Genomic DNA, 16,200 nt, shown 5'->3' with positions numbered 1-16,200 from the left:
TGTTGTAATTGTGGGGGTGCTTGGACAACGCTCGGCGTGCTATTTTTATTGGAGATGGGTTTCTTTCTTCTTTGTGGGAGAATAGTTAATTGACTTTGTTAATGCATTTGGGGATCAGTGATTTCTCAACAACAAATGACCTTTATGGAGCTCAGCGTCACATATTGTTTATTGTGTGTGTGTGTGTGTGTGTGTGTGTGTGTGTGCCTGAGCATGTGTGAGCTTGTGTGTACTACCACATCAGTGTGTGTGTGTGTGTTGATCCATTGTGACCTTTTCTGGTGTCAGGTGTGTTTGTGCAGAGGCAGAGAAATATTTCCTTCAAAGCCTCTTTTCCCAAACACTTCAAATTCATAAACATTTCCGTGCTGCTTCTACGCTGACAGACAGCTGAAATCCCGTGTTTTGAATAAATTTCACATCTCACCATGTTCATATCCACTCATATGAGCAGGCCTTCTCATTAAGACTCAGCAGGTTATATGATGGTATTGCTGGAATCCCTGGAGCAAAATGAACAGGGACAGCTACACTGCTTAATGCAAGGTAGCCTAGCAACAGATAGTGGGATGGCGGTGGAAACATACCCTCATATTTATGTTTACATGAGAGAATGATTTGTCTGTCAGGCTGATGGATCCTAATGTTCTCCTCTCCCCGGGGCTTTTCTTGTGCCGCACGCAGGCCTGACACTTACCCTGAAGGACAGGCACCACCTTCCCCAACACGCATGAATACTTAATACTGTTAGACTGCATTTATGCAAAGAATGGAAATGGCACCAGAGCAGAGGAGAGGGGGGGTTAAAATGCATCAAAACATGACACAGTGTGCATCATGCACACGAGTGGCGGGGGGGGGGGCGCAGAAGAGTGACGGCAGACACACGGAAACACACAATGGCGCGTTGTTTTTTTTCCTGTACTTTATTCCTTATAACAGCGTGCAAGTAATGTGATTGTAGTTCAGTGGGAACCAGTCGTTTCGAGTGCACGGTGGCCGTTGACAACTGTGACAGTATAAACGCAAGTCACTTCCAGTAAGTACAGTACACGAGCTATATGACTTGATAGAGTCTGTCTTTACTGTATGTCCAGCTCCTCCAGGGACAGACTACATCAACTCAATTAGCCTGGCACAGCCTGAGTATCAGCACCATAGATTAGATTTCACTCTGCCTTGTTTACCAGCGAGCGGCCCGCAGAATAATATCTATACAATTTGTGCTTTCAGAAAAATGATGATGGTATCATAGTGGGGAGCACCAGATATAAGCTTCTCCTGTGTAATGGTATGGGGTAACAGGCCAGGAGATGTATATATGTTTAAAAATGAAAACCTTTTGTCAGTAGATAGGCATATCCCTGCTCATCCTGGGAACTCGTTTCCATAGTTACATCAATGTTGTTGAAGTGAGAAGATCAGGTATTCCACTGAGTGATCTTTTACATGAGCTTTGCTCCGTTCCTATTGATTTTCATCCCACATTGAGAAAACAGCCCACTGCACACTGTCTCGGAGATATTGTGGAAGTAATGAAAGGGTGAAATGTGTTGGAAATGTACTGGACAAGAAAAGAGAGGAAAATGAAAGCTTCTCGAAAAGCATTTTGAGATTTTGAGGAGCTGTGTCCAGCTCCTCTGGGAGGGGTCAGGTAATGCTGTCAGAGCCACAGAGCACAAAACACGACAGAGGCTGAGACTAAAAACAAATCGGCGTGTCTAACAGGCGATGATCGCTGTGTTGTTAGCCACATGCCTATGTGATCATGTGAAATCTCCTCAACACTGTGCCTCTTGCTGTAATGCTAATGGCTCCGAAAAGAGAGTTAATCACTGTTGCACAGTTAGCCACATGCTTGCCTCTTGCAGCATGGTCGGTGTGTTCCAGGGGTTAGCAAAACACTGGTGTAACACATGATCGCTCTTTATGAGGCTGGGGCCTGCAAGAGAGAGAGGGGGCCCACAGACGATGCTAAAAAGACGGTAATGACAGCCATTCACCGCAATCCAATTATGCAAAAGGGAGTCTAAACAATTCCATCATCCCCTAAATTAGATTGTCCTAACGAGATAAAGGCACCAATTAATCCTGAATTAATTTCTACAGCTCATTTTCCCCAGAAAACACTCTAATATGCAAATGCCAGGGAGAGGCAGAGAGGCATCTTTCTGCAGGGCTTTACTCCACCTCTGCGTGCTGGCTTCTCTTTCTGAGTGAACTTATGAACCTGGACACATATTACAAAGATAAAATGAAGGAATATAACAATGTCACAGCGCAGGTGTAGCACTGAAGAGAAACTGTTTAAGAGCGAAGGCAAATGTCTCCCTTATAACTCATTATAGTGCTGCCATTAGTGTAATGGAAAGCATACTGAAGCCAAAGCGAAGTCAATATTGGCAGCCAGGTTTAGTTGATTAAATGTAAGGAGCTCAAAAGATCCAAACATTTAAGGTGTGATGGGGGTTTGTTTCTGTGCAGAGACATAAAAACATGAATATTTTGGTCATTTCTGATTTTCTTACTGCCTTGTTTTACAGTATGTGATGTTCGTGGATACATCCTAAAACAATGGGCCTCGATGGGCATAGATATATAAAACACATCCCTCCTACATAGGTGCAAGGCTTCTAGACAGGAAGAGACACAAAACACAGCTGCATCATTTGTAGCCGTTTTGGTTCTCCGTGTGCTCATTCTGTGTCTCTTGATGCTCATTTTTGCATCTTTTTATGCTTGTTTTGCACCTCTGTGTGGTCTGTGCCCCCCAGGCCTGCTCAGTAATCCATCCATGGTGACAATGCATTTTTCAGATAGTTCTGTGTTTTGCCTAAGAAGCATTTCCTCAGCCTGCGCAGGAACATGTGATGTTTGTGTACAAAAATCAGCACTCACCTTTGAGATACTCCGTGGACAGCCGCAAAATGACCATCCTTAAAGTAAATAATGGCTCAGTACTGACGCTCATATTAGCACGATGCAAACAAACTGAGGGTTGCACGCCAAAGCCTGTAAATGTCTGCTTGCTTTGAAAACAAAGCAATTAAAAAAATTTCTTCATCATAATCATCATTATCATTTTCACACTCTTAATTGTCTTGCTGCCAGCTGTCTGGAGTTGTTATAATTGAGCGATCTGACACATTTTCTCAATAGTGCCTGAGATGCAGAAATACGTGTTTATGGAAATGGTTGCTCAAAGTTTATTTAAACCTACGGCTTCCATTGTTATTATTTATGACGCGTGATTGAAGGACTTTGGTGTTTTGAGCGTAAATCTAAATCCTCCTTCATATCGAAATGAAAATTTAGAAATGCCTCTTAACGCCGTATTTTATCACAGTCGATGCCTTTATGAACCTGGTTTGGGCCTTGAAGCGCAGTATTTTATTGATCAGCAGTGAGCTACCACCACCTATGCACCCCCCAGTGATGACAGAAACAGCCAGGCTGTCAGTTGCCAGGCAATATTCACAACCACTGGCCCACATCAGCTAATTACCAGCAGAAATCACGTATTGACAGATGGGCCTATGCATATTGATCGGCCAGCACTGCCACGTTCTAAATCACCAAACGCTAATGAATCATTTCCCGTTTGGGAGAGAGAGGGAAAAAAAGCATTAGTCTTCTGCTTGACATCATACCTGTACCGCACATAGCACATGGTGTGAGTACACACACATCACAGAAAAACTCTACCAAGACTTCAGCTGCTCGTATCCACACCACCCAGCTCTCATGTCTCATCTCTCCGTCTGTCTCTCCCACCATCTTTCTCGCCCCGGCCATCCCTCTCTGTGCCGCATGGCAGTTATTTTTCATAGCGGCGAGCTGGTGGAGGCAGTAAATACCCCTCTCCTCAGACTGCGGACCCAGAGTGACCCTGCAACCTGTGTGTCTCTGATGCCTCTCCCAAGGTCTCTCATTCCAAGGTCCCTGTGATGCAGCGCTCTGGTTGCAGCGTAGACCCTGTAATTCACCAGCCTGCTAGATCGCCTGCCAGGAGCTATTGATTTTTGTTTCCCCAATCTCCAGGAGAGAGGGAAAGAAAAGATTAAAAACACTTTGTCAGTTTGGTAGGGAATAAGAATTCTGCGCGGGGGGATACCTAGGAGGGCACGGGGTCAGGGCTGAGGTACTGTACGTCTTTATGGCTTTAACTATTTCCACACCACGGACATCTCTGTCTGTGGCTCTCGCCCTCTCTTTGTCTTTCTTTCTGTGCCAAGAAAGCGAAAGGGTGTAAGGGAAGCAGAGATTTGGCAGGTGTTGTTACTCAGGGATGACCTCTCTCGCTCCTCTTGGTCTACACTGATACCCTCTGTTTAAATGCACACACACACTGAACTGATTGAAGGCAGAACATTGAATGAAGTGTTTACATGTGTTTCATGATTCTAATTGCTCTGAAACTCTGGTATACTGCCAGTGTTGTTAGATTTGTTCACCTTTTAGCCTTTTCGTGTTTAGATTTATGAAAAGCTGATGCTGATTTGGACATTCCCAATGTTTAGGAAAACTGATTTATCCCTTCATAGATTATGGTTTGTAGCAACAAGCCTGAAGTGAAGTTTTGTGTTGTTTGATCCCATCTGATGTGTCTTGTGTGTGTTAGACAAGCAGAGTTGAGTGTGTGCAGAAAGCGCTTTGAACATGTATAAATGGACTTGTGTGAAAAAATCATTCAGTATCACATTGTCAGGCATTCTGATTGCAATATCAGTTTCTAATTTACTTAGCTTCCTGGATGGACAATGTCACCATTCATGACTGAGACATAATGATTAATTTAAAACATGCAACTTAATTCTTACTCTAAATAAATTGACATTTGTTGACAATAAATATGACAATTTCAGTTTTTTGTTTATTCTTTCTAACATGCTGGGGACTATTCCTACCCCTTAAATAAATGTATGGCTGCGAGATTTTTAAAAAATATAGATCTAATTTACTGGTTTGGATGCACTATTAAAGTCACAAACATTATTTCGATGTGTTGACTTTAAATTATAATGTTTGTTATTATTTGAAATGAACAGCGACATGTAATATTGTGGAATTTAAGCTCAGATATCTGCGTCAATTTACTTTTTTTCAACTTTAACTAAATTTAAGTTGATGTAATTTAATGAAATTGGCTCGATAACTAGAGTTACTTTGCCCCTCCCCTTTTTTAAGGAACTTGGACAACTATAGACAAGTTCAATTTCAACTTTTAAATTTCAGTTTTCACCAGTGATTCAATATAACTTTAACTTTGAAGGAAATGCCTTGAACAATTCCCCTAACTTGATGTAATTTGTTGGTTGAAGATAATTTCCCTGTACGTTGTCATAACTCATAAAGACTGATGCAAGCTATTTTGTTCATTTCTTTTGTTGAGCCCAAACTTTATTTTTAGAGTGAAGGTTGTGTGGATTGCTTGATCTATCAGTGGCTGGCTAGAAATACTAAAAGGAAGTGCGTGTTTACTATCAGCCCTGCCTCCTAAAAATGCTGTTCCTTTAGAGGGAGATTTCTTTTCTCCTGGATTTATTTTTTTGGTGACTGTTGTGTCTTTTCAGCCAACCAATCATAGATGAGATGGGGTGTGACTCATCGTGCTGGAAATGCAGGAAAAGGAGGAGAAGCTTCAGTTGGGACATATTTTATTCGAGACCATGATATTTTTCCAAACATAACTGAGCACTTGGGTCCTAAACTTACCAAAGAGTGAGTGAAAATGAAGAATAATGGTCCAATATGGGACATGGAAGTTTTCTACTTTCGACTTTCACCTTCACCTCCTGACATGGACTTTGTTTCTCTTTCAACTGGAAACACTCCTTAGTGTGTCACACTCTTACCTCTTAAAAGGAAAATTCATTCAGTTCAAAATGTACATGAGAGTGCAGTTTAGTTTTTCAGGAATGTAATGTTTAGGAGTTGAAACATTTCACGGATGGGTGGGTGGGTGGCATGGATGGGTCCTCACATCAGTCTGTGCTTCTGAGCGCAAAATTGCATCCACTAATGTCTATATGCAGCTAGACCACCTTGTATTTTCTTTCTCTTCAGTCTAAACTTCCCTTAAAATGGTTCACAATTTGCTCTGTGAATTGTCTGTGACAACTTATAACACATCAGGTAACATTCCGCTATTCATGAGTTCATGTTATTGTTGGGTAGTTTATTCCATTACAGAATCTTAACAAACCTCAGCCAAGTGAGCGAGTAACCCACAGCTGTTAAATAAATGCGGTGGAAAAGTATAAAGTAGTATAATTAGCACCAATTGGAAATACTCAAGAGAAGTTGGAGCTTCTCCAGCAGGAATCTAATTGTGTTAACTGGGATAATCTTAGCCTGAAAATTAAATTAGTGCCTAAAAGCATCAGATTACTGTGCTCCATGTAAATGTAGCGATTGTGTGTGAAGCGACTTTCTAAACATTTTTGACTTTTGTTCCTCCGCGCCAGATGAACGAGATGTTGAATTGAAAAACCGTGTGCTCCGCGTTCTCCACTTTCTCATTTTAGTAATTTGGGGAAACCTACACAGACACGCACACACACGCGCACACACACACACACACTGCCGAGAAGTCAAATACAGCCATGCTAATGTGATGCCAATGCATTACCCCATCAGATTGTGTTATGCATGGACGGCTCTTATCATTTCACCCTAACTTTCAGCTAAATGTGGAGAATGTTTTTCCCCTGACATTAGGGTTTGGTAATGGTGCCTTTCAGGGCCACTCTATTTTCTGAGATGAAATATTCATTCATTGGCGAGGACAGTCTTAGAGGAAGTCTGTCTGAAATGTGAATTCATGGTTCCAGCAGACATTTCTTCAATATTTGATGGGTCATCAGAGCTCTGTGTCTAATACTCTGCACTTCTTTCAAATATTCACTTTCTGTCTGTTTTGCTTCTCTGTCTGCAAATGTACCCACAGTGAACCAAACCAGGCACCGAGACATGGGAAAGAACACCTTCTTGGATGATTCTTGTGCATATTTTGGGAAAATTTGAAGCATAAATCGCCGTTTTTCTCATTTTAGTGACAGTATGTTTCTTCCTTTCTATTTTTTTTATTTTTTACAACAGGTTATCATCTTATAAGTCCAATCTGTTGTGTGGAACCATCAGCAAGTGCACACTAAATCAGCTTGATTGCATGCCAACAGGAAGATAAAAGGCTCGGAGGTGGGTACAGTAATCCAAAGAGAGCGGGTGGTCTGCTTCAAGGCATATCGTTTTATTCTCTCATGCATATTCACTTCTAAGCCTCTGAGTATGCAGATTAGTCTTGTCTGAACAGTGGACTCTCCAATCACATCCTACTTTTGCTCTTTCTTTCTCTTTCACTCTAGCTACACCCTGCTGTGCATGAGTGCTGGCACAATGAATGTAATGTGCATGGATATCTCTGTGCGTGTGTGTGTGCGTGTGTGTAGGGGGGATTTTTTTGTGCTTGTTTTCAAGTTTGGGGGCAGGCAGGTTTGAGTGTGCATGCATGAATGAATGTTTGGGTGTGTGCGCCTGCGTGTTCGTGTTTAGGTATGTGTGTAGGTACGTGTTTGCCAGACACATGGCTTTGTCTTGTCCTGGCACTGTGCTCGGCTCACCAGATGTTCTCCTTTTTTATCATCCTCCGCTTGCACCGCGTTCTTTGAGGTTTAAGGAATCTGTGTAGCTCATATTCAACTTGGGCTGTTGTTTTGTAGAAAAGCGACAACCTCTCGAAAGCCTTTTTTTTCCGTTCTTACCTTTAAGAAAATCAGTGATATGAAGGCTTCCTTCAGTAGTGCCAGCTCACTGTCCACTTGTTTGTTTGTTTTTTAATAGAGAAAATAATTATAAGAAATAAATGTGTTTATCGATGACTTTTTATATTAGCAGCACCATCAGAGTTGACACTTGAAACTAAATTTAAATTATGTTCTGCAGTTTTGTGTACTTCTGAGTGAAATGTGATATAGAGGTGCATTATACTGTACATATACTATAGTGATTTCAATCAAAATGAAGTTGTAGCGTTCAAACCAGGCTGCAGCTTTGAGAATACACACAAATATAACATGTTAGTTGGTGAAATAAATGAATTAGACCCTAGTGAGGATAAAGCGATGTATAGAGAATGGATGGATGGATGAATTGTATTGAATTGATCATCACTTCACTGGCCCTTAGCAGGCAGACTGAGTCACAACATACCCTCTATGATCCCCACAGCTCATGAATAATCTCTGACAGGATGCTACTGGCCAATCTGAAAGCAGCTGCTATATCTTGCAAAAATAGCCCCATGATTTTCAACACGAGGGGCAGTGCAGAGTTTGGATTGCAGTATGTCAAGATGATGAGCAGCGCAGCACATTTACAACTAGGTATGCCGCTTACTTAGCAGCTGAAAGACATACCTTTACCCAGGGTCAAAGTCTAACGCATGACATCAGCTACTAGCCACACGAGGTCAAATGGGATTGTACATGATGGATGGGGTTAGCCAGTCAGCCCAAGTGACATTTGATTGGATAAATTTATGTTTTTATGTGCATACATGTATTTTCATGTCTTGTGTGAAGTTAAATTTGAATTACTATAATATTAAAATGATCAAAAAATATTTTGTTCTTCTTTCTAACATATGTCAAGAGATTTAAGAGTCAAATCATGAGAGTAAACTGTTAACACAAAGACACAATGTAAAGAAAAAAAGGCTTTTTTGTCTTTTTAATCTTAGTTTAACCCTCAAGCAGATCTTCCTTTGGAGTTAAATGCACTTAAAATGACTTGTATAGAATTCCACGTGAAAGTAATGCAAAGTGTTAACCCTCGTATCGTCCTGCAGGTCATATTGACCTGTTTTAACGTTTGAAAATATGGAAAAATATATTTTCATAGTGAATCTTCTGATGTCCACATTTTCGGGAAAATTTTTAACATGTTTTCGCGAAAAAAAAAGTTTAAAAAAACGTTTCTTTAAGAACATTCACAAAAAATCAAACAGAATCCAGCGATTTTCACTGGATTTTGGTTGATTTTTTTTTTGTGAATGTCCTTAAAGAAAATATTAGAAGTTTTACTGATATATATGTAATCAGTTTAGATATTTTTAGGATCTTTTAGAAGCTTTATACTCATTTTTGGAAAATATTTGCAAGAATTTTCTTGCCAAATTAGTTTTTTAAAACATTTTTGTTAAATAAAAATTTTAAGGAAAACTTTTAAGGAATTATTGGAATTTTCTTCCTGATGGTTTTGCAAATTTTCAGAAATTTGTGAATTTTTTTGCTGAATTTTTTTTTCTTATTAGACAAGGAAACAATATTTTTTTGGTTCCCATAAATGAAGACAACAAGGATGGTTAAAGTGATAGATAAAATTAAAATTGTGTAATTGACAGACAAGATTACAATAAAAAGAACAGAAGTACAGAGAGAACTGATAATAAGCATATAGGAGGAATGCTTGGGTCCTGGTGGGCATGGATTGTGAGGTACCAGGAGAAATGACTGATCATGAATTTCCTATTTGCTTGACCCCATCTTGAGATCCTGTTGCCTGTGAGGTGAAGGGATCATTTTAGGAAACCACAGCTGGAAATGCACAAAAGGTCCACTGGGATTCATTTATTAAAGGGGAACTTCGGTTTTTTTCAACCTGTGGTCTGTTTTCATATTTCATTTCATACATGTGAGTGATGGAGAAATGAATTTTCGACATAGTCCCAGTATTTAGCCAGGCAGGCAGCTTAGCAGCTCAGCTAGCAGCTCAGCTAGCGAAAAGTATGGGGCAACTTGCCCCCCCGCGTCAAAGTCCACCCTAACGTGCTTTTTTCCCCACACTGACTGGAATCCCAACACTGACCGAAATCGTGCGATAGCTCGCACCAAAACCGGTGTTTTGGCGCGACCTATCACGCGATTTCGGAATGAGATTTGCTTTCTCGCGTCCTGAGATTTCGATACAGACCACAACAAAGAGCGATTGCCAGGTAATGTGGAGGTTTTCGTTCACTTCTCATCTCTAGTATGTTGTGGGACACTCATTGAGACTATCTGAGCCGGTCAGTGTGGGGCAAAAGCACGTTAGGCCGGACTTTGACGCGGGGGGGCAAGTTGCCCCATACTTTTCGCTAGCTGAGCTGCTAGCTGAGCTGCTAAGCTGCCTGCCTGGCTAAATACTGGAGCTATGTCGAAAATTCATTTCTCCATCACTCACATGTATGAAATGACATATGAAAACAGACCCCAGATTGAAAAAAAACGAAGTTCCCCTTTAAAGAAAGCCGCAGAATTCTTCATGGCGTCCACATGCCCTCATTCCATAAGAGGTCAGAGTGCAGGGCTGCATGCAGAGCAGTTTACTAGCACTGGGAGGGATGCAGCTTTTTGCCCAAGGACACCTCAACAGGGCAGGTGAGAAGAAGGGCCACAATTGGCTTTAATTGCATGTTTATATTCACCTGCTGTTCCCAGTGTGCATTGGCGCTTGATTAAAAAGCCAGAATGAAAAGTCACAATTGAAAACCACTGCACCACGCTGCAGTCACGCCCACGCGGAATTAAATCAAGCTGTCACCTGGTCAGTGCCGCCACCCACCAAACACACACACACACATCAGCAGACGTACTCCCATCAACGAACACAGGGAGCTGTCAAATAAAGCAACACTTGTAATTATGGGAGGGGGTAAAATTCAGATTTATTTATTCCAAAATGAAGCCTGCCGATCGACGGAGGGACAGCTCTCCTCCATCTGTCATCGTTGAAGCCACACACGCCTGACACAGGGATTCATTCGTCTTGTCGTCTTTGACAGTCGGATTTTCCCGGCGCACTCCCACCAAGAGTCGCACGGGATTTTTTGGAGGCAGTCTCAAAAAGAAAACACTCTGTGACAAGGAGTAGGCTCTTTATGAATGCAAATGAGTCTGGGAAAATTCACAGAGCAGCTAGCGGGCTCCGAGGCTCCGGCATCCGTCACATCTCCCCCCACCAGGCACAGCCCACGCTTTGCCAAGAGGTCTAAGGGCTTACAGGGGCCCTGCAGCAAGAACACACTCATGGAAAAAGGGCATGGAAATCCTGTGGCTGACACACGCTGCGAGTGCCACCGGTGACTATTATTTCCATGAAAATGATAAGCTTACTGTTTTTACATGCCACGCACAGAATAGCTGGTGGGATTTTGGTGTTTTATTATAAACCATTCATCTCCGGATCCCTCTCTGTGTGCCGATGTGTGCGTTTGAGGATGCGTCACTTGTATCACTTGACATTTGGCTCCCCTTTTATCCTGTTCCAAGGATAGTAAGTCAAATGCTATGTGACAGGTCAACCCCTTCATATCAGTCATCCTTCACCCTGACCCAGCCTCAGCTGCACAAAGACACATCCGGGCCAGACACACTAAAAAATGATAGTTAACTCCCAGATACAGGCTGAGTCAAAGGCAGGTGTGACTATTTACAGGAGAAAAACACCTCTATAATTCTTAAATTTGAAAGAAACAGCAATGGGGACAGCATTCATGTGTTGCCAAGGAAAATAATCATATTTTCAAAATAATTCCTGGAGTAGCCATTTAGTAAGATGATTCATATATGATACCACATTGATCAACCAGGTAGCTGCGCAGGTTCTGTTTTCAACTCCTGCTTTGCTTCTCAGGATTTCATTTGCTCAGAAGTTAATCTGAGGTGCACAGAAACTGGAACTGTTGGGTATTTAATTTAGTAGCAGTTCAGAGCAGGATGGTCAACCGAAGCAAAGGCAAGGGCTCGGAAACGCTGACTCGGCTCCTGTCGCTTAATCTATTTGAGGCGTGATTAAAGTTTAATTCGTACCCATCTCCTAATGCTGGCCGGTGTGTGTGTGTGTGTGTTCCTCGGCAGCGGGTCGGTGAGTAGTTTCAAGCTGAGCCCAGGTCTTTTCTCTCTGTCTGGGCTTCACTTTATTCATGCCTGAGGGACGCCAGGAGCTGCAAACAACTGAATTTTTCATCAAGGTTACTTCCTGGAGAGATGTGCCATGCAGTTGCTGCTTTCTCCCCCGGTGTGTTCCTACCTCATACATAACTTACCCTGCTCTGACCTGCAGCTCTCTCTGGGAGGAGCTGTTTGACCCTGGTCCAAGATACAAGAATATGTGGTGTGGAGTCAGCATCAGTTTGTTGTGAGGATTAAAACACCATTGTTTAAAACATTTTTTTTTTTACATTATGCACACTATGCACACTCTGGTTTGGCTTCATTTATCAAACAACTCATAATTTAGCATTAATAAACAGTGTATAAACATGTAACAAGAAAAGCACTCGGAGAGCGCAGTACTCCGCCAAGGCTGCTCATTCCCCCTATTTGACATTATAAGAAATGCAGCATATTTTTGTAGAAATGTGCATTTGCTTTTTTTTTAAATTAGATATTGATGATCAGAAATCACGGCAACATGGAATGTGGCCATTTAATATAGGTGTACCCACAGACGAAATGACTGTGCACTGAGCACATACGTGTGTTATGCGTGTGTACATTACGTATGGATACCGAATCACTAATCTAAATATGTAGCAGGCAGCGGGAATTAATGGGATTCAGAAACACCCCCACAATTTAATCAATTGTTCCTTGCATCATTTCTGACAAATAAGTTCCGATAAGTCCACAGCAGTGGATTTGTAGTGAGATCGCTATCATGTGATCGTCAGCAGGCAGGCGTAGTGTTCACTTGTTGTCATAGTTACAGTGACGCCGTGCCGCTGTCTCACAATGATACAGGAATCTTCAACAAATCCATGGCTCCAGACTATAAGTTGCTTCACAGCCAAAATCTAATCATTTAGTCCTTGTGTCATTTCTGACCTTCCGTGAAAATTTCATCCAAATCTGTTGTTCCATTTTTGAGTAATGTTACACACAGATAAACAGACGGACAAACGTACGCTGATCATCACGTAACTCTGCTGTGTTCCTTGCTGGAAAAATAAATGGTTTATAACACATTATCATGCTATAGTAAGTTGCAATATATGTTCAAGACTCAACTCTACATAAATGTAACATAATTTAAATATACGATTTCTTTTAGACTTTTTCAACAAACATTGATGACACACTTATATGCTGCACATAAATGCTCCGTTTATCTTTATTCTCAGTGGATGCTATCCAGAACACCTTCATGTGACCGTACATTGCTATAGTTACAGCAGTTTCCTGCCACAAATGCAGTATAATCTTCGGTACATTCTGCCTTCTTCTGTATTCATCAGAGCAGCCTCTCTGGATGATGGTAAACACAACACAACTCAACAAATTCAACTAGTTCACATTTCTGCTGGGAATATCGGCATGCTTAGCATTAACATTTTTAGTGTCCTGAAAAACAACTCTGCAACTTCTGGAGAAAAACATCTACTATTTATAAGAATATTTTTACATCAAAATTCATTTGCAATTATAATCAAATCCCACTTTTTACGAGAATATTAATGCTGCAACAACACATTTGGTTTTAATGGAGGGAAAATATGCAATGCCAGATGATTTTTTTTCCCTCCCCTCCTCTTCTTTCATTAAGGCTGCAAGTGCTGCTTTATCTGAAATACAGCAATCAAAGCCATAAACAAGGTCCTATTTATTCTATTCAGAGTTTACTTTCCCAACAGCATCCAAGCAATAAGGTCATTTCTGTCTATTGGCTTACAGTGGAATAAATTTGAATTTAGAGTGAAAAGAATGAGCTCTTTAGATCATATTTCACCCGAATCAATGCTGCCTTGATTTTTAAATCGGAACTAAGAGACAGATGTGTGGGAGGTTTACATAGGCCAGATTGGGATTTGAAGAACCGACCTCACATGAGTCTGTGGTTTTATAGTCATTGTTTTGGAGCTGAATAATTGGGGAAGAAATACAAGAAAAAGAACTTGGTCTGATAATTCTTTCCTGCTCGCGTACATCTGCACCACCGTCTCCTCTGTGAGATCTGCAAGACAAATATGAGCCCCCTTCACATTATGACCCTGTTAAATAGGGAATAAAATATAGCAAAATGTCTGTCGGATTGCAGAATTCCATTTCAGGCCTGTGCTGTGCAGTCTTGCAGCTCCTGAGTGTCAGACATTATCACCACCACTACCCTCAACCTCACCCTGCCCCTTGTGACAATTACTACCCTACCTCCCTATTCAGCACGTAATGAGAAAACTGACTGATCGATTTCTGTCCAGCCTGTAAAAGAAGGCACAGACCAGACTCTGAGGCACAGAACTGCAGCGTGTCAATGATACAGTTCAGATTTTTCAAGTGTTAACGGGAGATGATTAAGTTATCATTGCAATTAGGGCTGCAAAGAACATTTTTTTAAAATTATTGATTAATCAGCTGTTAAATTTCTTGATTAATCACTTGGTCTAGCCTATAAATGTCAGAAAATTGTTTTTAAACGAAAGCCCAAAGCTCAAGCTGACGCATTTAATTTACGTGTGTTCACTGACCAACAGTCAAAAAACAGACTTTTGTTTTTAATGCCACTGGAGATATGAAAAACCTGTAAATGTTCCCATCTGAGCAGGTGCAATTAGTGGAATTTTTGCTAGAAAGATTAAAAATACTCCGCTGATTTAGCGTTTAGCATCTGAGTACTGATGGGCAGTTTAAAAAAAGGGGAAAAAACTGCACCAAAGGAGCCTGTGGTGTCTTTTATTCAGGCTTGGTTCCAGAACAAAATAAATGACTTCGGGTGCATCTGAAACCAGCAGGGAAGGACTAGTGTGGACTTTCAGGTGATTGTCTGCAGATGCTTTTATCTGGATCAAACAGTCAGAACATACAAATCCACATTGCTTCATGTCTGTCCACAGTCATTAAAGTTTGTGTTTGTGAAACTTTGACTTTTCTTGCAATGCAATAATCAAAGCAAAAGAAGCGTTTTCAGTTCATAGAGTAATCCAACATGACATTTACTGATTATAGGCAACGCTTTAGTATTGTTTGTTTCCAGTGTTTACCAGGCATGTGTTTTGTATGTCTACTTTAAGTCAACATGTTTGGAAACTACACTGCAGTAAGCACACTATATGAAACAATGAAAAATACTGGATGAGGGATCCTGAGGTATGTTAAGTCTGTGATGTCTGCAGCTGTTACTGCCATTGCTCGACTTAATTTCATCAACTATTTTTGAACCCATGTCAGATATTTGTTTTTTTGGCATATACTAGTATACCTGAGTTGTCCAGCAACAGCAAGAAGCAACCAAACTGCAGCCGCACGGACCGACATGATGCAGCAGACCTGCAATATGATCGCTGCTTTACCGAGTACATTATGACTGTTAGACGAACCATCATGCAATGCACTCAGCCAGCGCTCCCACTTACACTTGCAACAAAATGAGAACACATTTATAATTCAGATTTCAACTGAGGGAGCCATGTATGCTTTTACATCCTCCTGGAGCCAGGCTTGCTTTTATTCCGCAATCTTCTTCCTTTCTTTCTTTCTGCCTACATTACCCACAATGCAATGTGACTACCGACAGTTCTGTAAGATATGCGTCGCCACAGCTAAGAATCAGATTCAGGCAAAGACAAAGAGGTCTGCTAACCTCACCTCTGTTCTTTTTGTGTTTATTTTCAAATTTGTAGTTTTCAGACTGAATCGACTCAAGTGACGTCAGCTGAGACGGTTTCAGATTTTATGTGGCTCCCTCTGCAGGTGCAAGACTTGATGCTGCTCTTTTTCATGCTTACAGTATCCCTTCAGACTTTGATGTGGTAAATTGAGCAGATTTCCCCTCAAAATCATAATGAATTAAAAAAAATAGTTTAGCACTTTGATTTTCGGTTAGGCGAGTTTACTATTTGATTCATGGACTAGCTGTAACAAACAGTTTATTATTTGTCATATTGTGAATTAATGGCCAGCTATTTTGATAGATGATAACACAGTTTGAATGATTTTTGAAGGCTGCTTAAATGTGAATATTTTTTGGTTTATTTCAGTTCAGTTCAATTCCATTTTATTTACACTTCCGTTCAAAAGTCACCCAGACAATTTCTTGTTCTCCATGAAAATTCACACTTTTATTCATGTGCTAACATAATTGCACAAGGATTTTCTAATCATCAATCAGCTTTTCAACACAATGTAGCATTAGAACACAGGAGTGATGGTTGCTGGAAATGTTCCT

This window comes from Acanthochromis polyacanthus, chromosome 9 (genome assembly GCF_021347895.1).
Source record: "Acanthochromis polyacanthus isolate Apoly-LR-REF ecotype Palm Island chromosome 9, KAUST_Apoly_ChrSc, whole genome shotgun sequence".
Lineage (NCBI taxonomy): Eukaryota > Metazoa > Chordata > Actinopteri > Pomacentridae > Acanthochromis > Acanthochromis polyacanthus.
Note: the sequence above shows the minus strand (reverse complement) of the source record.